The sequence below is a fragment of the Mus musculus genome, chromosome 3 (genome assembly GCF_000001635.26).
Source record: "Mus musculus strain C57BL/6J chromosome 3, GRCm38.p6 C57BL/6J".
NCBI lineage: Eukaryota > Metazoa > Chordata > Mammalia > Rodentia > Muridae > Mus > Mus musculus.
Window position 1 is genome coordinate 28,399,362 of NC_000069.6, and position 21,584 is coordinate 28,420,945.

At 42.8% G+C, this 21,584-nt stretch overlaps 1 protein-coding gene and 1 non-coding gene across 12 annotated transcripts in view; both read left to right on the forward strand.

The window, feature by feature from the left end:
* Positions 1–21,584, forward strand: part of Tnik (TRAF2 and NCK interacting kinase) — a 408,685-nt gene that overhangs the window by 137,461 nt on the left and 249,640 nt on the right. For 2 of the 11 annotated variants that reach the window (XM_011249704.3, XM_011249705.3), the window contains exon 1: positions 832–10,188. The exons of the other annotated variants lie outside the window; for them this stretch is intronic. The gene's annotated coding sequence lies outside the window, so the exon portion shown is untranslated. Of the gene's footprint in view, positions 1–831; positions 10,189–21,584 lie in introns of those variants that run through there. 11 annotated transcript variants of the gene reach the window in all.
* Positions 20,582–20,657, forward strand: Mir466q (microRNA 466q). Its single transcript, NR_130342.1, has one exon. It is a non-coding gene; the product is annotated as a microRNA 466q (primary transcript).

Consider the following 21,584-nt stretch of genomic DNA (forward strand, 5'->3'; position numbering starts at 1 on the left):
GGCTTTCTAGGTGGGTGCTAGGGGTCTGCCCCCAGGTCCTCAAGAGTGCAGTAAGCACCAGGCCACTCCACAGCCCCTTGTTCCAGTGAGCATTTTCAGTCACCAGGAATAGAGCATGGGGCACTCAAAAACCCAATTTCGTTTCAGTGTTTGTTTCAAAATGATTTCAGTGGTTCCGTGACTTCTCATAGACTCACTATGGAATTTGATTCCAGAATAGCGCATGTGAAACAAAGGAAAGTGCGCATGCCTCTCCGTTGAGTGCAGTGCTTACTATCCCTCCTCAGACTCCCTTCAGGGCAGTGAAAGCCAGTTTTCCATGAGTGGAGTTTACAATGTACCCATCTGAAACCGGGTTGACCAAGTGAGTGTGCTATTTTAACACTTAGTCTTGACTCATCGGCTCACCAAAGCTGGAGGCTAAAAATAATGAGCCCTGTCATGAGCAAGCCAAAGCCATCACGGGGAATATTACAAGATGACAGCAGTTGGTATCTAGGGGAGCCTCTCTCTTTGCCAGGCTTTCCAGTGGGAACCCTTCTTCAGGTAAAGTCCCGAAAGTTGCCCTGCAGTCAAGGGGAGGGTGACTTCAGGCTCTCAGTGTGAGGTGGGATGTTGGCCGGGGCCCCTTTCTTATCAGGAAAAACAGAGCTGGTTCAGGGCCTGGCGGGGGACTGTGCCCTGTGCTTCTCATCTGGTAAGGATCAGAACGTGGGTGCTGCTTCACAGCTTCCACAGCACTCAGTTTTCCTGTTCCACTTTTGAAGGCCTACCCTGTTCTCCAATATATATATATATATATATATATATATATATATATATATATATGTGTGTGTGTGTGTGTGTGTGTGTGTGTGTGTGTGTGTGTGTGTGTATAATCTAGAGCCTGTAACTTGTTTTTCTGATGTTTGGGGTAAGACCGTCTGTGTCTTTGTCTCCATCTTTTAAAATAAGGCCTAACAAATGTATTCTTCCCTCTCTCATGCCACCCACTCATCTTTAGGCAGGTTCCTGTGAGTGTTGTTATTGAGGGCGTCTGCAGGCTAGTGGCAAAGAGCTTGATGCTTGGGTTCCCTGTGATCATAATTAGGTCTGTAGGTTTGAGAGGCCAAGCAGAGGTTCTCATTTCGATTTGGTTGGAGAGCTCGGTGGGCATAACTGGGAGATGTGATATATGTGAAGATTCACCCAAGAATCTCCTCCTTGGCTGCTTAGAGAAGAGCTCTTTCAAGATATCATGTCCCCATCTTCCTCCTAAGGTGGAGTTCTTGGGACCATGAAAGACAAAAACCCTACTCTTTCATTATTAGTGCCCTTCTGCCTCCCTCCTGAGTTAACATCCTTATCTAAAGGAAAATCTATACCCTCTGCCTTGGGAAGGCTAGCAAGGAGGGAGAAGAAAAGAAAATTAAGAGACAATTTGGTTGGCTGTCGTTAATCCTGTCTATTCCTGTGGGAAAACGAGCCTGCTGTCTTCGATCTTTGTTAGCAGCTAGATTGAGTTAAAGAATACTGTAGCCTGTGAGGGAAAGGACGTTGCTCTTTCTGAAGATACCTCAGAGCCGCCACCAACATTTTTTTTTCCGTTAGTTATGTCTCAGTCTGAGTCTGTGCTGGACGCTCGGCTGATGCAGGAGAAGTAGCTACTAAGCGTGTCTGTGTTCTGAAGAGAAAGCCAGCCCAGTTAGGCCTTTTCTGGTGAATCCATCTCTCAACACATCTACTGATGCTTAACAAGGGAGCCATTGGACTGGGGAGATGCTAGAAACAGGCAAGCGCCAGGACCCAAACTCTAATACCGAGTACAAATGTCAAAAGCCAAATCACTGGGTGCCATGGGAAACACACACACACACACACACACACACACACACACACACGCACGCACACACACGCACAGCAGTATGTACATCCAAAATCACAACTTTGTAATCCTTCAAATGCTTATATTTGAATCTTCAGTTTAGGGCAATCAGGACTGCCTAAAGGAACCACTTAACTGAATGTAGCCAAAAGCTGGTTTCTTTCAGGTCCACCCCTTTTGCCTTCAGCCACGCCCGCCCGTTGACTTTGAATAGACTTTGAAAGTCACACTATAGGCTCTCCTCCAGAGATCTTTCAAGTGAGGCTTGGAGCCACAGGCCTGTTCTCTTTTTCCCCTATTCCCACAAGCTGGAAGCCAGGAAGGGAGGCAGAGAATGTCTGCTGCTTTTAAATGGACAGTTTGTGGAATCAGCTTCTAGCAACGTTACTCGTTCATGTGAACCAAAAATAGCTGGAAGTAGGTCAGGTTGTAGAGATGAGCGAGCCTCAGTTCACATTCTGCTGACCTTACGAGGCTTTTTCTCATGTACCGCGGCTGAGGGCTGGCTAATGATTTCATAAATGAGGAGAGAACAATTCTCTTGTTTCCTGTATGTTGCACAGAGCTCTAACGTTGTTATTTCTTAACCTCATGACAACCCTGAAATCTGAAATTTTTACCTGTATTTTATGTTTGAAAGAACCAGAAGGTCATAGAATTAACGTTGGAATGCTTCAAGGACATAACTCATTTAGTGAAAGGGCGAAGATTTGCCCATATTTTTCAGCCTGGAAGTATTGAGGTTACTGTCCACATTAATGTAAACATTGCATATAATATCTTAGTGAGAAATCATTTGAATTCACATTGGCAAGTATTAATGCCTCATAAGACAATGGAAAATGCCATTTTATTAAGTCATTTTTAAACATGACAATAATGAGACACTTACTTAAATTGAGTATTTAGTATATACCAAGAATTACAATTGAGAGAAACAAGGAAGATTCGAATAATTCAAGTGTCAGGTTGCAAAACTGCTCTGGAGAAGAAAGTGTGGTGTGAGTCAAGTGTGCACGTGTGCGCAGGCGTGCATATGTGTATGCATTCAAGTGTGAGTAAATGCTAGTTTATGGGTGCAGAAGAGAAGGCCCCAGAGCCAGTGTGAGGCTTGAGCAGACCACAAGGGAAGCGCAAAGCAGCCCTCTGTCAGCTGAAAGAAGAGGCAGCAGAGACAGCAGTGCAAAGGCCGTGAGGTGGGTGTGGCTGCTGCTGCAGTCTCCGCAGGGCTTGCCTTTCTGGGGAATTTCCAGCCTTCACCACATCCATTCTGTGACAGCCTTTTAAGGGGTACAAGCAGGCAGAAGCTGCCTCCCAACCTGAGGCCAGGAGCTTATGCATATGTAAATCCCTCTCTCACATGCAAGATTCTCAAATCATTATAATTGAACATTTAAAGCCTTCTCACCAAAAGGTATTTTAGGCATTTGGCTATATTGCCAATTACAGCATCATCTTAAAAGAGAGGCTTTTAAATTAATTAAACCCATTACACCTGAATATTTGATTTCTGCCAACACATAATTTTAAGTTGTCACTTCAAAATAATTTGGGGAGGATTTAGACTGTCAGACTTCCTTAGCTGCTCCTGGCATTAAGATGGATAACAGGTATAAGTGGCCCTAGCCAGGTGCTTTCCCCCTGGCCTGAGGCAGGCAGATCTGCTGTCCTCAAGCCCTTCTGGCTGCTGTAACAGAGATGCCATGACTTAAACACCACACACAGACTTCTCCCTGCTCTAGAAACTGGGAATAAGATTAAAGTGTCCACAGAGTAAGTACGGCTGAGAGCTCATGCATATGGCTCTCATGGGTCCTCACAGGACCAAGGGGACTTGGGGCTTGTTTGAAAGTACACTAGCCCTGGACCTGGGAGAAGACCCAGGAAAGCACTTTCAAGTGCAAGTCCAAGGACCAGTTCTGATCACATGACTCCATGTAACAGCTGAATGGGTATGCCAGGCTCCTAGAACTCCAGCTTCTGAAGGCAGGGATGGGATTCCCAGAGCAAGCTAGGTGCGTAGCTAGGCAAGCCATGTCAGGGAGCTCTGGGTTTTATTGAGACATCCTACCTCAGTTAATAATTGAGAGAGCACTTGAGCATGATTCCTGACCTCAATCCTGGCTTCTACATGTATACAGTGTGCATATACACGCACACACATGTTCACGCCTGCTAAACATGCATATACATAAGTATAACACACACACACACACACACACACTCACACACACACTAACCCCAGTCAAGAAGGTTCTCTTCACATTGTCTCTCAAAGTTCCTGTCTCCTCTGAGCATCATATTCTCCTGTTCATTCATTCAGTCTATGACCAAAATGTGTCTCTTCTTCATTTCTTTGTCACCTTGACACACCTAGGAAGAACTTTAATTAAAGATTTTTTTTTCTCTATCAGAATGGCCTGTAGACATGTCTGTGGGACATTTTCTTGATTGTTAATTGATGAGGGAGGGCCAGTCCACTGTAGGCAGAAAACCATCCTGGACAGATGGACCTAGAACCATCCCTGGGTAAGGAAGCTGAGTGTGCACATCAGAGAGAGCAAACCAGTGTGCAGCATTGCTCCATGGTTTCAGCCTCGCTGCCTCCCTCTATGGTCCTGCCTTGAGCTGCCTTGGCTTTTCATCATGGTGGAGTATGATTTGTAAGCTGCAGTAAGTCTTTTCATCCATAGCTTGTTTTATCAGAGCAACAAAAAGGGGAACTAGGGTACTGTCTGAGAAGTGACCTGGCCTCGCCCTTGTGACTCGTTAGGTATGGGACGGGGCTCAGAATCCTTCTTTCAGACAAATTGCTTCCTTAATGAATCAAACCTAGGAGCCAACTTAATGCCAGGTGATGGGAAGTGCTCTGGAATCCAGAGGCCTGGGGTGAGGCCTTGGTCTTGGCCAGGTGAGCATAAACAGTCGCCATGTTTTCCTTGATGTGGCAGTGGCAGGGCACGCTTGCTTTTGCTGCTCTCCCATGGCCTCCAAGTTGAGTGGCTTCACACCCTATACTGTAGCTCTCATGCAGAAGTGAGGGCCTATGCTCTAGACTGGCAGTATTCTATCAGACAAAACCGTGAACTTCCTGGCAGATCCCATCCAATCACACTTTGTCCTCCTCAGAAGCTCTTGAAGAGTCAGCTCTAGTGAAAGAGAGAATCCATCTTAGAGGGTGGTCTCAGGAACCAGGCCTCATGCAGCCAATCTTCTGCTATGTTCTGTTTAGTCCTATAGCCCTTTCTGGATGCAAATCTCATTCTCCAGACTGATGGTGTATAGACATCTATGCTTTGGCAGTCTACCAGCTGTATGGATACATGCCCATGACTGAAACTCACAGGCTTAGATCTCACCTGCTGATTATAGCTTTATGTAAACCTAAAGATTAATGGGAAACTGTCTTAAGGGAGAAAGGAATTAACACAGCTTTTCAAGACATCAGTTTGGGAAATGCTTAAGTACCTGCTGCATTTCTTATGTCAAGCTTACAGTACCCTGAAGTGAGCATCAGCATCTAAACAGAGAGTTGAAGGCACAAGCACCTATGATAACCATTTAAAAATAAATAATGCATAATTGATCTAATAATCAGCTAACTGATTTTTAAAAGATTACATTTACTTAGCATGCATGCACATGCACACATCACAGCATCTATGTAAAGGTCAGAGGTCAATCTGTAGGCTTGGACCATATAGGCTGAAGGGATCAAACTCAGGTTGTTAGGCTGAGCCATGGGCGCCTTTACCCTCCTCTCTCCATGTCTTCTCCATGAAGCATCCTTCTTTCCAGCTTGTCCAGGCTTTGAGTACCCATCCTCTCTTGTATATTGCTGCTAGCCTTGCTGTTCCTCTGCTTGCAGAAGGAAATCTGGGCTGTGAGGACAACACCAGCCACTGTTTCCTCCCCTGAAGAAGATGGTTTTGCAGGCTGTGTTCATCTTCCAGTGCTGAAGCTTTGCAACACCTGTACGTTTGCAAGAGAAATTTATCCGATTCTGCAGGCTGAGCTAATTGCAATTCTCCAGTGTTATTATTATTTGAAATCTTCAGTGAATCACCAAACCTCACTAATTCTCAAACCAAAGTCTTTGTGTTAGGTGACGGTGGCCCATCTAATTACCAACAATTAGATGAGTAAGAACACCTGACCCCAGCAGTTCAGGTTCTAATGAGACTCTGGTTCAGACAGTGTCAGCTAGAACCAGACAAAACAGGCTCACTCAGCCTTCCCTGTGACAATAACAGAGCTGGTGGCAGCTGAGGAAAGTGGGAAAGTCATTTTGTTCTTTCTGTCCTAGATTCCAGGGGCTGCTTCGCTCTAGAGACCTTTTAAGCTTGTTTAGTTCTCTATGAAAGCAACAGGAACATAGAACAGGAAGGAGCCCATAGAAGGGAGAGGCTGACCTAATTTGAATGTCCTCAGTTACTCAAAGGAACTGAAGCTTTAAAGGCACAGAGCCTCAAGGCTAGAGTTGTTTAGCTCTACACCCACACTCCCCTCATGGCTTCTTCTCTTCCATCCATTGTACTCTGCACACGTGCAGATTTCATGTGCATTAAAAGCATCATGCTGCTTTCATCTGGATTGAGTTCTGCTGGGGAATGAACCCTTTGCTTTTGAGAGTACACTGTAGAATGGAGAAGCTTGTTTTCGTTGGTTGTTTCCTTTATGTCAAAGAATGGCCATTAGCTGTGCTAGAATGGTTGGTCTTCTTGTTCCTCTTTGCTATGGAGGGTCTTGGATGTAAAAAAAAAAGGATTAGAAACTCAGAAAATGAAATGTAAACGTCTAGTCTGTTGATGGTGCATAGTATTAACAGTTTGATGTTAATGGCACGCTGGGTTGTGACCTTGGTTTATCTGAGTCAGAGTTTGAGGACATCGCGAAGCAGTAAGTGGTGAGATTCTCTCTCTGTGCTTCTTGTTCTTCTGTGTAGTAACTGTGCACTTTTTAAAAGGGTCTCAATCTGAATACATGGAAATTTCTTCCAGGCTCCTCACTACATGCACTGTATTTTGTCCCTGTGATTTGTAGATTCTCACCATTGTAATGAACAGACCATGCCAGAGGTCCCTGAGGGCAAAGAGGGTTGACCACAGAAGTCTTAGTGTCTAGAACAAAGAACGTGATCAGCAGACAGATGAGGGTTCTTGTCTCTGGAGAGCAATGCAAAGGCAGTGCCCCATGTCAATAGCCAACTTGGAAAAATGTAAAGGACTAAGTTATTTTTCTTGATGCTATGACAAAATATGTATGAAGAAGCAACTAAAAGGATGAGTTTGCATGGTTCATGGTTTGTGAAGGGACACAGTCGATCATGGTAAGGGAAGGACTGGCATCAGCAACCTGGTGGCTCTGGTCATATTGTGTCTATAGTCAGGAAGCAGGAAGCAGGAAACAGGAAGCAGGAAGCAGGAAGCAAACAACATGAAGTAGACAGAAAGTGGAACCCAAATGTAAGTCTTCTGCTCCCCTCCCCCAGTGACTCACTTTTGCAAGTGGGGTTCCATCCTAAACAGTTCATCAGCTTCCAAAACAGAGCCATGAGCTTGGCAAGCACATGGTCAGACACACAAGCAAGCATATGGAGATACTTCAGCGTCAAAACACAAGGACTTGTAAGATACCTAGTAACCAGGCCATATTAAAAAAAAACAAAACAAAACCCCTTTTACTATCTTCAGCATATATCTGTCCGTTTTTACCCACTGCAGGTGTCCAAGCGGAATACAAAGAAGTAGTTTCCTTGTAAGACAGAAGGGAGAGACAGCTCACATCATAAAACCACAGGTTGACAAACACAGTAAAGGGCCAGAGAGCAAATGATACCTTGAATGCATAGGTTGGGATGTCCCAGAAGGCCCAGGTGGTAAAGGCTTGCCCCAAGGCTGGCACCACTGGGATCTGTAGAAACAGTATAGTGGCCCTTCTTAACTTCCTTTTACTTTCTGGTCATGATGTGAACAGTTTTGTCCCTTCATGGGTGTTCCTGCCATGGTGCTCTACCACACCACAGGCCCAAAGCAACAGGGCTTACCAAAAGTGGACAGAACCTCCAAGACTGCAAGCCACCATACACCTGCTTAGGTATTTTATTATAGCAGTGAAAGGCTGATTAATACCACAACCCCCCCTCCCCCGTCCATCATGTGAAACAGGAAAGCAGCCACACACAAAAGCACAAAGGAAAAACCAGGCTGGGCTCTAATCAGACTTCAGTCACAGGTGCAGACATGTCACCTTCTCACTGCCTTATATTATGAAATTCTACTCAATTAGGAAATTTCCATAAGACACCTGACAGTGTGAAATGTCTCAACTCACCGTACTTATGTATGCTTGCTATCAGTGGTAACAGTGCTCAACCCTGAGAATTTGATTTTATGATGCGATTATTAAGGAGGGGGTACTTTCTTTCTCTGAGTGATTTGATGATCTTAAGTGAGCATGATTCCTATATTATTTGCAGAACTAAAATTAGTTACTTAAATATAAAAAGAGAGTCACATTTAAGAAGACACTGAGCATGTTACTGTGAATCTCAATTATAATTGACCTATGATTTATAAGAATGTTCACATTCACCTTTTCTGAATATAGCTTTTGGGAATTCACGTCTGTATAAAAGAATTGGTTACTGATGTTTGCTCTATAGGATCAAGAATAAAAGCAGAAGCAGTGAACCTTGGGAAAGGACCTGGCAGGACTGGGAGGGGTTGTGGATCTAAGGAACTATGAAGACAAAAGAGCGCTATCAGGACACATTGCTCGTGTGTAAAGTAAAAGACTAAATTAATAAATAAAAATTAAATAAACTGGAGTATCTTTTCCAGGCAATTGGTATTAAAATAAGGCAGGCATGTACTAATCCCACAATCCATACGGATTCAAGTTAGAAATGCAACATTTGCCCACATGTGCTACTAGGGCACACGCCTGGAAAACGGGTGGCATCTTTCTCCGGGTACTACTGTTGTTTTAATCAGGTTTTCTGGACTTTCAAAGTCGTTGGTTAAATTAGAACTGACACATATGTTAATTAGCTGGGTGGCAGGGTAGAGATAAACAGGCAAAACAGAATGACAACATGTTCCCTTTAAAAAAATGGTGACTCTGAATAGTATTTGGTTCTGTTTGTCAGTAATTGTGTATCTTCCTCTGTCCTTGCCTGGTGTGTTAATCTGCTAGTCTGAAATCTTTTTTATCTGCCTGTACTGTGAGATCCTTCTTTGCCATAATCCATCTGTGTCCTACAGGAGGTGAACCTGCCTTTCAGGACTGGCATGGTGGTGGACAGTATTAATGTGTATAAAAGGAAAAACTCCTTGAATAATTTAATGACCAAATGTCATCTGGGGAAAAGGGGTCAGTATGGAAAATGACTTTTCCTATCAGCTTTAAAAATCACAGTGTGGCTTGCCTTTCTTATGTGCAAATCAAATATCAAATTGAAGGATGTTTATACATCTTTCTGTAGGATGTTTAATGTTTTGCATTTCCTATTAGAACAAGGAAGCGTCTATAGCATTTTTGTTTACTTCTGTTAAAAGAAAGGAAAAAAAAACACAACAGAAAACCTAACCAACCGTCAGAACCTCAATAAACGAACCAGCAAAAGAAAGTCCTCCTTCTTTCCAGAACAACAGATGCTGCCTTTGACCTTGGGATTTAAGGGCAAATCTATCCTTGTTTACACGTCTTGAATTTCTTGGATTTGCCAGTATGAGGACAGCCGTTGGGGACGAAGCGCTCCAAGTATGTAAGCCATGAAAAGAAAATGAGTCTGGGCAGCTGTTGCTGCAGAAATCACGCTTTTGTCTGTTTCCAGTTCACTCATACGGAGAATTTTAAGAATTAAAAAGAAAAAAAAAAGGAGGAAAAAAAAAGGAAAGGCAACTACATTTAATCGAAAGACTCCTGCCACAGATGTCACAGCTTGGGAGCTGGCCTCTCCATCTGACACATTGCCTCCCCGTGAGGGAATCGAGTTTCCAGGAGGCTACATTTGCTTTGCTGGGCCCCCTTGTGGGGTTGGATAAGGAAACATAGCCAGTGCTATGCTCAGCCAGCCAACCAGAGGGACCCACTGGTGAGCGAGCTCATTGGTTCTCTGTGGCAGAGGGAACTACTGATGAGCGAGCTCATTGGTTCTCTGTGGCAGAGGGAACTACTGATGAGCGAGCTCATTGGTTCTCTGTGGCAGCTTTTCTACAATGAAGGCTGGAAAGACCTTGTGAGAAATGAGAGACAAGTGAGATTCCTCTGCTGCATGTTTGCCCACATGTGGTTCCTAGCTCGGTGGCGGAGGGGCACTGGTGAGTTGATGTTTTCCAAATTGAAACTAACAGATATACAACATGTTTTTTTGCTTCCTTTTTTCCCCCATAAATTATATATTTGAAAAGATAACCGCTTTGTTGTTGCTGTCCCAGGTCTGGTTATTGAACTCATGACCTTTTGTGCGCTAAGCATGTTTGTTCCCAATACCCTATATCCCAGAGGAAACCCCAATGAGCAATGCACACCTTTGAACAATGCAGAATTAAGAAGTGACTTTATTTATTATGGTGCTGGAGCCAGACACCCTTTCCCTTGAAATATAAGACAAAGGCCTTGGTGTGTCCCCTGCACTACACTTTCAGCAGAAGAGAACCAACGGTAGCCTGGCCACATCCGTCTCTTTGTTTCCACACACAGCCAATTGCCCTGTGTGTATTTTTCAATTTTACCTTTTTGTTGTAATTTTTCATTTGTGGGACATTATAGTGAATCCCCACAGTAGCGATTTACAAAATTTTATTAGGCAATTTCTCGGCAAAAGACATCTTAGAGTGTCATCATGGAGACTTTTAGAGTGTCACCATGGGGACTTTATTTTATTGCTTCTAACTGCTAATTAAAGAACTGGAAGGCTACTCTGGTGCAGTGGGCCAGGGTGTCCAAAGCCAGAAGGCCCATGAAAGAAGGTCCTCTTTTTTTTTTTTTTTCTTTTTTCTTTTCTTTTTTTTTGGCTTGATCAGTAATAGGGACAGATAGACCAGGTAGGTCGTCTCCCTCTGGGCTTTTTTTTTATATTTTATTTATTTATTTATTTATTTATTTATTTATTTATTTATTTATTTATTGAGAGCCCTGGCAATTAAGAGTAGTCACAGAGTGATCAGTCCCCTCTGTGCACTGTAGGGTGACGATACTCCCAGAAGCCATCTGTTAGGACAGGGCTGATTCGGTTAGTCCTGATGTAGCCTGGCATCCCCTACAGGGAGGAAGCTAGAACTGCCTGTCTACTGAAAGGGGCACTGGCAGGAAATGTATGGAGCTCATAGAATATTTGTCTCAAAATGATTATAATCTTTTGGAGAAATACTTAATAACCTTTCTAGGGCATTTTCCTTCATCATTTCTGGTCCCTTAAAAAGGTTTTAGTTCTTTTGACTGAATACCTTGAACAGAACTTAAAGAACTTAAGGCTCAAAGAGAGTTTTAATAAATTAGGTTCTCTAGCCAACAGCTCATGGATCCATTTTCCTGGGGAAAGGATCCCAGGCAGTTTTCTTTACCATGTTTGTCCATCAACCAATCACTGGCCATAAAACCTCTGCTGCTTTTCTCCTTAAAACCCTCCTGATGCTTTAAAACCAGCAGTAAGGCCAGCCCCAGTGTACTCTGAAACCAGAATAGTTAAGCCTCAATTTACCTGAAAGAGAAAACACCTCCTCTCTTGCTTTAATTTGTTTTTATACTAAATTCTTTTCACACTGACATTAGAGCTTCCCCATGCAGAATTCTTGCCCAGCAAGAATATTCTCTATAGAATTCTGGAAAACTGCCTGCTCAGGGTACTTGAAAATAAAAAGGATAATACCTTTCTCAACACAAAATGTTATTCTGTGTGGTTTTGCAGGCAGCTTGTTTTTCTTTGTGCAGTGCTAAGCATGGGCCCCACACCTTCGCACACACCAGGCAAGCACTCTTCCACTGAGCTACACGCTCATGGCAGCCGTCTTATTTTTAGCTCCATGAGTCTGAAATAAATCTTTGTTTACACCCACTGGTGTAAGGTCTGTTGGTAACCTTTGGTGTCCACTGAAATTTAGTATTCAGCAGTAATGTTTAAAGTACACACATATACACACATACACAATATTTATATATATTATGTGTATATATAATGTATATATTTATACCTTATGTATATTGATTTTTAGTATATACATATATATGCATATATACATTACATACACTTTTAGCATATGTGTGTATATATGTATATACACATATATGTATATAAACATACATACATACATTTATATACACTATATGTATATAAACATGCATATATATATATGTTTATATATATATATTAGGTTTCATGTAGCTCAGGCTTACCAATAATGTGCGATGGAACTTAATCTGGCCCTGAACTCTTGACCTACCAGTTTGCCTTGCTAGGACCTCAGACATGTGCTACCATACTCAACTCTGAAGTTAAAATAATGGAGATTTTATTTGTTCATTTATTTATGTGTATGTGTGTATGCATGCATGCATGCATCCTCAGTCACTTTTTTTTTTCCAAGACAGGGTTTCTCTGTGCAGCCTTGGCTGTTCTGACTCTGTAGACTAGGCTGATCTTGAACCTCTAACTCTGGGATTAAAGGCATGTGCTATGCACTCTTAACCTTTGGACCCTCTCTCTAACCCCTAAGGCTGGGTTTCTCAACCAGTGGGTCTAGACCTTTGTGGGAGTCAAAATAACCTTTCACAGGGTCAGTTAAGCCCATGGGAAAACAGATGTTTACATTATGATTCATGACAGTAGGAAAATTACAGTTATAAAGTAGCAATAAAAATAATGTTATGGTTGGTTTCACCATGACATGAGGAGCTGCATTAAAGGGTCACAGCATTAGGAAGGTTGAGAACCACTGCCTTAACATAAAGAAAAAATTAAAAGCTTACAAAAGAGAATTTAATCCTAAGGTGTTTCAGAAATCGCCTTTTACAGATTTTTATTAAATATTTTTCTTCATTGCCAAGAGAATAAAGTCCATCAACGACGTGAAGAACTGGCGCACAACATCCTCAGCTCTGAAATGTCTATCTAATGCTCATGCACTTTGGAGCTTTAAGGGATTCAAGGAGATTTAGAATTACTTGCTACCAAGAGCTATAGTATTTCAGAAAAATAGAGATTGACTTTTAAAATTTTTGCTTGATATTTCTTCAAACTTTTCTATGTCTTTTCAAGATTTTCTCCAGAGTTGAAGCCTGCTTGTGCTTTGGAAGGTAATTTCTTAGACTTCCGGTTTGGGTTGTGGGACTTTGGTATGTGTCTAAATTATGCTGTGCCTACATTGGGGCCATCCCGAGAAATGGAGGCACACCTACTGAATGATCTTGCAGACTCTCTATTCTACTATAGAAGGACGTTCTCTAAAGGCACGTCTGTCCTATTGGACAACCAGGTTCAGGAAATCATATCACACATGAGAGGACACTCCTTTCTACAGTGAGGAGTGTTGGGATAAAGACTGATCTGGTTCAAAACTAAGCCTGTTACTCTTTTGGTTACTAGATTTTTATATATGTAAGGCCCCTGAACTGTAAGAAGTGGGCACTTTTAAAATCTCACACACTATACTCAGTGTAAGAAATATGTTCTCTTCTGTTACCACAGGAATCTAGTTGCTGGCATGAGGGCAATTAGCATCCTTGGCATCTTTGCACTGTCTGTGGTGGGTATTACCAGGTCAAGAGAAGGAGGCTCCAAGTGTCATGGAGCAGGATCATTATTGCCTGGCACCCACTCCTCTCAGCCCCCGTGTGTGTCTGGACCTAGCTATGGGGTGGACATGGTGCCAGGATTGTAATACCACCATGAACAGAAAAGCACAGCCCTGATCCCTCTAGTGTCTTATAGGCTAAACATCAGAGAGGCGTGCAAAGCTTGTCTCAGAGGGGTTTATGGGGATAAGATGGGCTTTCTGTGTCCTTCCTGCCTCACTGTCCTGGGTCCTTTATTCTGGGCAGCCTCCCAGTCTCCTTTCTGCTCAGTTCTTTCCATTGGTGGGATGTCTTATGTAATGAATATCATTGTAGGTAAATGACTAAAACTCTTCTAAGAACCTCTGTGTGATCATCAAAGACTTGGAGGCATCTAGGCCATGATGACACCTGGTCAGACCTAGAGAGCCAAGCAAGCTGTTGTCATAATTTGCTTTTTTCTGTTGCTGTGATAAACACTGTGACCAAAATCAACTAGGGGGAGCAAAGTGTTTATTCTAGTTCACAGAGGGAGGAGAAGAAACTCAAGGCATGAATCTGGAGGCAAGGACTGAAGCAGATGTCATGGTAAGGAAGGACTGCTTACTGGATTGCTCTCCCTGGCTCATGCTCAGTCATTTTAGTAAGCAGCTACCTATCCAGGATTGATGCCATCCACAGAAGGCGGGGCCTGGTGCTACTCAGAAGCTGGAATCCTTTGTTATAGGCTTCTTCCTTATTCGTTTGGCACCTACTTCCCTGGGGGCTTTGAACTCAGGTCAGACATTCTCCTGAGAAGAGATCAAGGAGTCATGACATCACCCTATTAAGGTGATGATGATTTAATCTGAGATGACTTTTTAATTATGAAGAGCACACGGTTACATATATAATTTCCACAGCATAGTGTTTTTAATAAATATATCACAATATTAATATTTAGGAAACTGTGAAATTTAATTACTTGGAAGTAAATCTCAGTGAATGGGGCAAATGGAAGAAACAAATGGTAGACGCTCAGGAAAGAGAATACGCAAGTGCTGTCAGGACTGTCACAGAGGTAGGAGGACGAAGAGGGATCTCATGAACCGCCTCTGTCTCTGCCTCCATTGTTGCCTGGGTCGGCTTCGTCGTTTCTTCCCTCAGTTCAGGAGCTTCTTGCCATGCCCAGAACAGCCTGGGCTTACAGGCCTCTATGAGCTGCCTTTCTTCCCCCCTTTTATCCAAAGTGTTTTCATATCCCTTGGTAGCCTTTGCTCCAACTTACCTGGTCCATTAACTATTCTCCCAAAGTCCACACTTTCTCTCTCTAGGCCTCTGCTCATACCATTTAGGTCAGCAGGATACAAATTAAATTCATTCAGTTGCCAAATCCTGCTGCTCCCATAAGTCTGAGTTCACACACTTCCTCTTTCATATCCCTGCTAATCAGAACCAATCACTTCATCTTCTTGGTCCCTCGCTGTTGGCCTTGTGTGCGTACCAGTATTACCTAGTCAGGCTTGTAGCCAGTTAATCCTCTCATCCATCCACGTTTCAACAGTTCCTTCCTGAAAGCTTCATTCCTAGCACTCTGCTGGAAGATGCGAGTGTAGGGAGGGGCACAAAGCCAGAGATGGTGTTTGTTCTCTGACGCTTAGCATCCTTAGATGGAGGTAGGCATTGGGAAGACAATTAAATTCATGGGGATAAACATGTGTGTGTGCACATACACGAGCCCTGGGAGATCAAACCCAGAACCTTGCACAAGAGACAAACTCGCCACCGCTGAGTTATATCTCCAACCTGTAGACCCACAAGAGCTAAAACTGCACCCATGGAATAAACAGGAAAGACAGATATACAACTCTATTGAGATTGATGGTTGTCAAGAAGAGTGTTTTGGTTGGTAGGGAAGACAGTAGGATGGACCACTTCTGACTTCTGACTACATAACGGGGTTCAGGCTCAGGTTTGTTTGTTTTCCCCCCAAACTGGGAATGGGTGTTCACCCAGTACCTCTGAATATGCCATTTATAAATAGGGTTTTTACATATAACAAAATGAAGACAAGATCACACTTGATTGAAGTCCTAGTCCACTGTGACACATATCCACTAAGAAGGGACACAGGGGAACACGCCTGTGATGCTAGGAACACAAATTGGCCATGAATCTATAGCCAAGGATCCACAAGACAGGACAACAAACAGAGGTTAGGAGAAAGGAGCTGTTTGTTCTGTAGATATTCCAGAAGGACACAGTCTTAGTTAGTGACACCTGGGTCTCACATGTCCAGTTCCCAGAACGGCAGGAGAGCAAATGTCTGTGCTTTAGGCTTGCTTTCTAAGCTGAGGCCCTTGGAGCCTGCCACCTTCTCTCAGGGGGAGTACAGGTGATTCATACACCCTTAGGCCACTCAGGTAGATCTGTGAGTGAACTTGGATGAAAGGAAGAAAGAATAAATAAGGGACTGTGTCTGTTCTCCTCTGTGGCCAGAGACCAGGATTAGCTCTCTTCCCAGTATTCAGAGGGATGCAGAGTTACAGGGAGCAGCAGTTGGGAAGGCTGATGCAATGGCTTAATTAATTGCCCAGAGGCTGCATCTTTACAAATAAAGTTGCGTTTTGTCACTGTAGCTAGTGAGGAGCTAAATACATGGAATCGCTATTAAAAATATTGAATAGCAGGAAGTCTTTCTCTTCACCTTCAAAGCAGGGTCTTAATCTTCTTATCTTCCTAGCATCTCTTCTGAGGTCATAAGTGCTTGCCCCCTGCTCTGTTAGCCCACTGTAAGGTTGCATTCTGTGTTGTACTGTATTTGTTGCTGTGACAAAATGTTTGACAACAAAACTTAAGGACAGGTTTATGTGGGCTCCGTTAAAATTGCACTGTTAAAACTGCTAATTTTGTATTTTTAGCGTATTTTACAGTTGTTGCTTGAGTTCTATTACTTCTGATATTAAAGTGCTTTTGGATTTGTAAAGAGACCCAAATTAAAGGTCCAGAATGTCCTGTTATGGTGAAAGTTATATAGGACAGCCTGCCCTGCTTGAAGACCCTTATTGGTTTTCTCCCGGCTAGATTCCTCTCACTTCTGGCATCAGACAACACCACTGCTAGAAAGCATTGTGACCCCTGAGATCTCATTGTGCTCATTATATGGAGTGTGGTTGGGCGGGGTTTCCCAGAGTAGACTGTGGGTTCCCTGGAGGACAGGCAGCCAGACTTAGCCACTGGGCATGCAGGAGTCTTTTCTTGAGTGGGGGATGGGAAGAGGAATACATGAGGCTTCTGGAGCTGAGCAAGGCTGGGGATTCTGGGTCTTTTTATCAGCTAATAACTTTTTGTGTCAGTGTTTCCTTTGTCTGGTGTGTGTGTGTGTGTGTGTATGTGTGTGTGTGTGTGTGTGTGTGTGTGTGTGAGAGAGAGAGAGAGAGAGAGAGAGAGAGAGTGTGTGTGTGTGTTGTGTGTGTGTGTCCGTGTGTGTGGCACACTGATGTGTGTCTATATGCATGTGTATATTGCAGGAGAATGATAGAGGTTGGTGTTGGGGGTCATCTTCCATAGCTCAGTTCCACTGAGGCAGGATCTCTGCATCAAACCTGAAGCTCGCTGATTTGAGCACTCTATCTAGCTTACTCTGGGAATCTCCACTTTCCTGGGCTGGAATGACAGCTGGATTGCCATGTGCATTTATGTGTGTTCTGGAATCCTAGTTCTGGTCCTCACACTTGCCTAACTAGTGCTTGAGTTACCCAGGCATCTCTCCAGCGTCTACATCCCATTTTATACATGTCAAACTGTACCCATTTAACTCTTCGGTGGTTCACTAAGCAAATCTCAGGAGACACAAATGGAACAAAAGCACCGGCTTGGAGCTTCCAAGGGAGCAATAGAGGATGGGTGGATTGAGTGGTGAATTATACTCATGTGTTTGTGCATGTGTGTGTGTGTGGGGGGGCACAGGCACACATATAAGTTATTTGCACATGTGTGGTGGTCATAAGTTGACCATATGTCTTCACCCACCTGTTTCTACTTCCTTAGCAGTGGTTTTACAAAAACATATCACCTGACTTAGGCTTTTTTTTTAAATGTGAAAATTAGTACATTTAGTAGTTATATTTTAGAAAATTTAAAATACATAATGAATCGGGGGGGGGGGACCCTTGTTAAAAGAAGACAGCTGACACAAAATGTGAGAAGCACTCTGTTCAGTAGTCTGCTGTGAATACTTACCAAGGAGAGGGCAGTTCACAATGAGCATGTGCAGAGTGGCTTGAGCAGGTGACTGTTACTGTCACTGCAGTTGTCAGGGATCTGTCAAGCAGCTGTTCGGGTCATCAAGTTTACCATGCTCCTGAGACAACCTCTGTCTTTCCTCTGTGTGTGTATCTATGTGTAGATGTGTACTGGCACACACAAACCTTTGTCTTTGTGCGTAGGAGACCTGAAGTATCTTCCTGGACAGTTCTCTGTTTGCTGAGGCATTTCTCAATGAAATCTAACACTTGCCCATCCACTAATCCAGTTAGACAGCTTGCCCTGGGAATCCCTGTCTGGGCCTCTCTAGAGCTGGGATTACAAGTGGCCACGATGCCTACCAAGCTGTTGTGTAGATTTGAAGGTCTGCACACCGATCCTTATGCATAAATGCTTTATCTACTGAGCTATCTTATCAGGCTGACAGTGAAATTATTAAAACCATATGTTACATAGAGTCCAGTCATTTCCATTTTTATGAATTATCCATGTTATATATTAATAATTTTGGAACAAGTAGGACAATTACAAAAAGATCTTGTAGTTGGAAATTATACTGCCCAGAGTTAATTTTTTGAGGCTCATCATTTTGATGCATCACCTTCTAGACTTTTCAAAAATTCCAGTTTGGTCATAACAGATATACAATGATATGCCTACCATTATTTGACCTGGAGTTATGTTTAGGCATAGAAATGCATGTCGGTGTCGCAGACCCTGCCCTTCCTCAACAGCCCAGAGTGCAGAAGTTTGACTTGGACCCATGAATGTCCCATGGATATATATATATATATATATATATATATATATATATATATATATAAGCATTTCAAAAAAATTACCCTCTTTTTGAGATTATAATATAATTACATCATTATCCCCTTCCTCCCTCCAAACCCTCCCACAATGCCTTGTGCTCTTTCAAACTCATCGCCTCTTTTATCATTATTTATTGTTACACACATACACACATATTAGGAATGTATGTATGTATGTAGGTAGGTAGGTATATCTCTAAAAACATAAATACAACCTATTCAGTTAGAAACTATATCCATAACATCTAAACATGAGCTGAACAAGGGCAACACTAGACATGCTGAAGTAGGCAGTGGAAAGCCCTCCATCCTACACAAAGACCTACAAAATGCGGAGAACAGGAGAAATTGCTTATCCAATACCAAATGGACAGCCCTGGAAATATACATACAAGGGACATTATACACAGCTTGGCTTTTGCATATCAGAATGGTGTACAGGGGAGCTGGTCTCGAGACAAAGCAATGTTAACTGTAGATTCTGCTCTCTAATTTCTTTTAAGAGTGTATCATTTGTCACAGTGCTCTGCCAACTGCTAACTGCAGTATCGTTTGTTCTGTTGGTCCACTAAGAATGCCTGTTGAAAACACACAAGTGCTGCAAAACAGCGCCAGAAGAAGCCTTCACAACTCTGATTTCTGGGTCAACTGGTATTGGAACATGCTTCCTCGGGTGAGGGTTCTTAAGAAAAAAGATTGCTGGAAAGCGGGCACCAGAGTAGACAGAGACAGGCATGGGATGGGCTCCAGCTTCAGTTTTCTCTTTCAGTCTTGAACAAAGTACCGACCTCTTCTGAGCATCAGTATCTTCATCGAGAAGCCATGGGCAGCATGCATGCTTCTCATCTGATTAGAGAGTTGAGATGGAGATACATAGGGTGCTCCTGTGTGCAGCAGGACTCACTCATGACCTCGTTTCCTCTTCCCTTGTTTTTTACGAAGTCTGCAGAGAAGTGCCAGTGCCCAGATTAGTCAGTGAACGATGATAATGGCATGCTAATATTTATCCAGTGAAGCACTTTGCACAGAACTATTTGTATCATGTTTGTATAATTAGAGGAAACGCTTCTCATCATACATTATGATGTGAACTTTCCTTCCTAGGCTCCCGGTAATTAGATTTGGGTGAGGAAAAATTCCCCGAGTTGTAAAAATATACAAAAACTTTTCTCGAGTTTGCTTTGTGTTTTATATTTGTGACTAGAGTTTGCCATTTCTCTTTTTATTAGGTGCTCACCACAAGTATGTTAATGAGTGGAAGTAGTGGGTGAAAACTGGCGTTTGAGAGCCATGTTAGGTTTAAGCTGACATGAAATTCATATTTGGAGAAACAGAGTAGGATCCGAAGTGACTAGGTAGTATAAATGCTTCAGAAAGCCTCGGTATATTCCTTGAAGAAAATAGACAATTGGATACTTTTTGCTCTGGGCTGTGAAAACCCTTCTGAAGAATGTGGCATCTGGATTCTACTCAGCTGAGTCCACATGGGTATACTACTAGTAGACTTTACTACTATCTGGGGGGTAAGGTGGGGTTTGCAATAGGTGCAAATAAAACTTTATTGAAGTATTAAATGTATATATCACAAGAGAGTGCTTAACAGTGGGGTGGAGCAAAAAAAAAAGAGCTGAGAAATTTTCATGCAGAAAACTGAAGGAATTTAGTGAAATTCTTTATTTTTAACTCCTTCCCATGCTTGAAACAGGGGTCTCTAGTCTAGCCTGGTCTTGAACTCAGTCCTCCTGTCTTAACATCCTGGGTGTTGAGATTACAGGCAGTCACTACCATATTTATCTAAAGTCTACCTTAGGAAGACCCCTCTACTCCTGAAACAGTTTTAAAAATCTCCTTTATATTCTTATTACCTTCTCTTTAGTGTGTGTGTGTGTGTGTGTGTGTGTGTGTGTATGTGTGTGTAGTATATGTGCACACACACACATACGTACCCATGCATGCCATATCTCATCTCTGGAGATAATAGGACAACTCGTAGGAGTCAATTTTCTCCTTTACCCAGTAGTGCCCAGAGACTGATCTCAGGTTGTCAGGCTTGGCAGCAAGCACCCTTACCCTCTGAGCTGCCTTATAGGTGTGCTTTATATTCTTAATACTACTGAAGAGTGCAAGAACCGTATGTTTGGATGGATTGTCTACCAGCATTTATTATAGTGCCAATAAATGTGATTTCATTAAATACAATAAGGACTTTTTAAAGCACAATATTACTAATGCATAACACAATGTCCATTAGCCGCAGTGATGACATCATCTTGTGGCATGCAGCCTCTGGGAAACTCCACTGTACAACTGTGGGGCAAGAGCGAAAATAGCATTTGATGTCATTGTATTAATATATAAAAAGGGCTCCAGAGACTCAGAGGACCTCGGGCATCTCTGAGGACAATTGTAGTGGCTTGTAGTCACTAGAGAGGTCACGCTGATCTGTCCTTCCGTAACCCATCACTCCATTCCAGGATGAATGACATTATTCACAGGGTTAGAAATGAAGAAGGCAGAATTTCACAAGTGGCTCGTGGCCGAGATTTGGTACTGCAGGAGCACAAGAAGAACTACAACAACAGAAGCATTTCATTTGCCATCACTGTGTATCTTTGCATAAGTATTTTTTGCACAAGTTAGGTTAGATCTACATCAAATGAAAAGAGTGGATGTATTTTAGTCAAACTGTGTTAGGAACTTCTGGCCTATAATAGCAGCCAAACATGGGATGTGTGTGCAACCTCCAAACTGGGAAACACTTAAGAGGTGTTTCCTTGAGCTCCTGGCTTGCTTGGCTAGGGCAAATATGACGAGGAGCCTACCAGGTGCTCTGCTCAGAGCTGCAATGGGGAAAACCCCATCCAAACGACAGCAGAGCACAC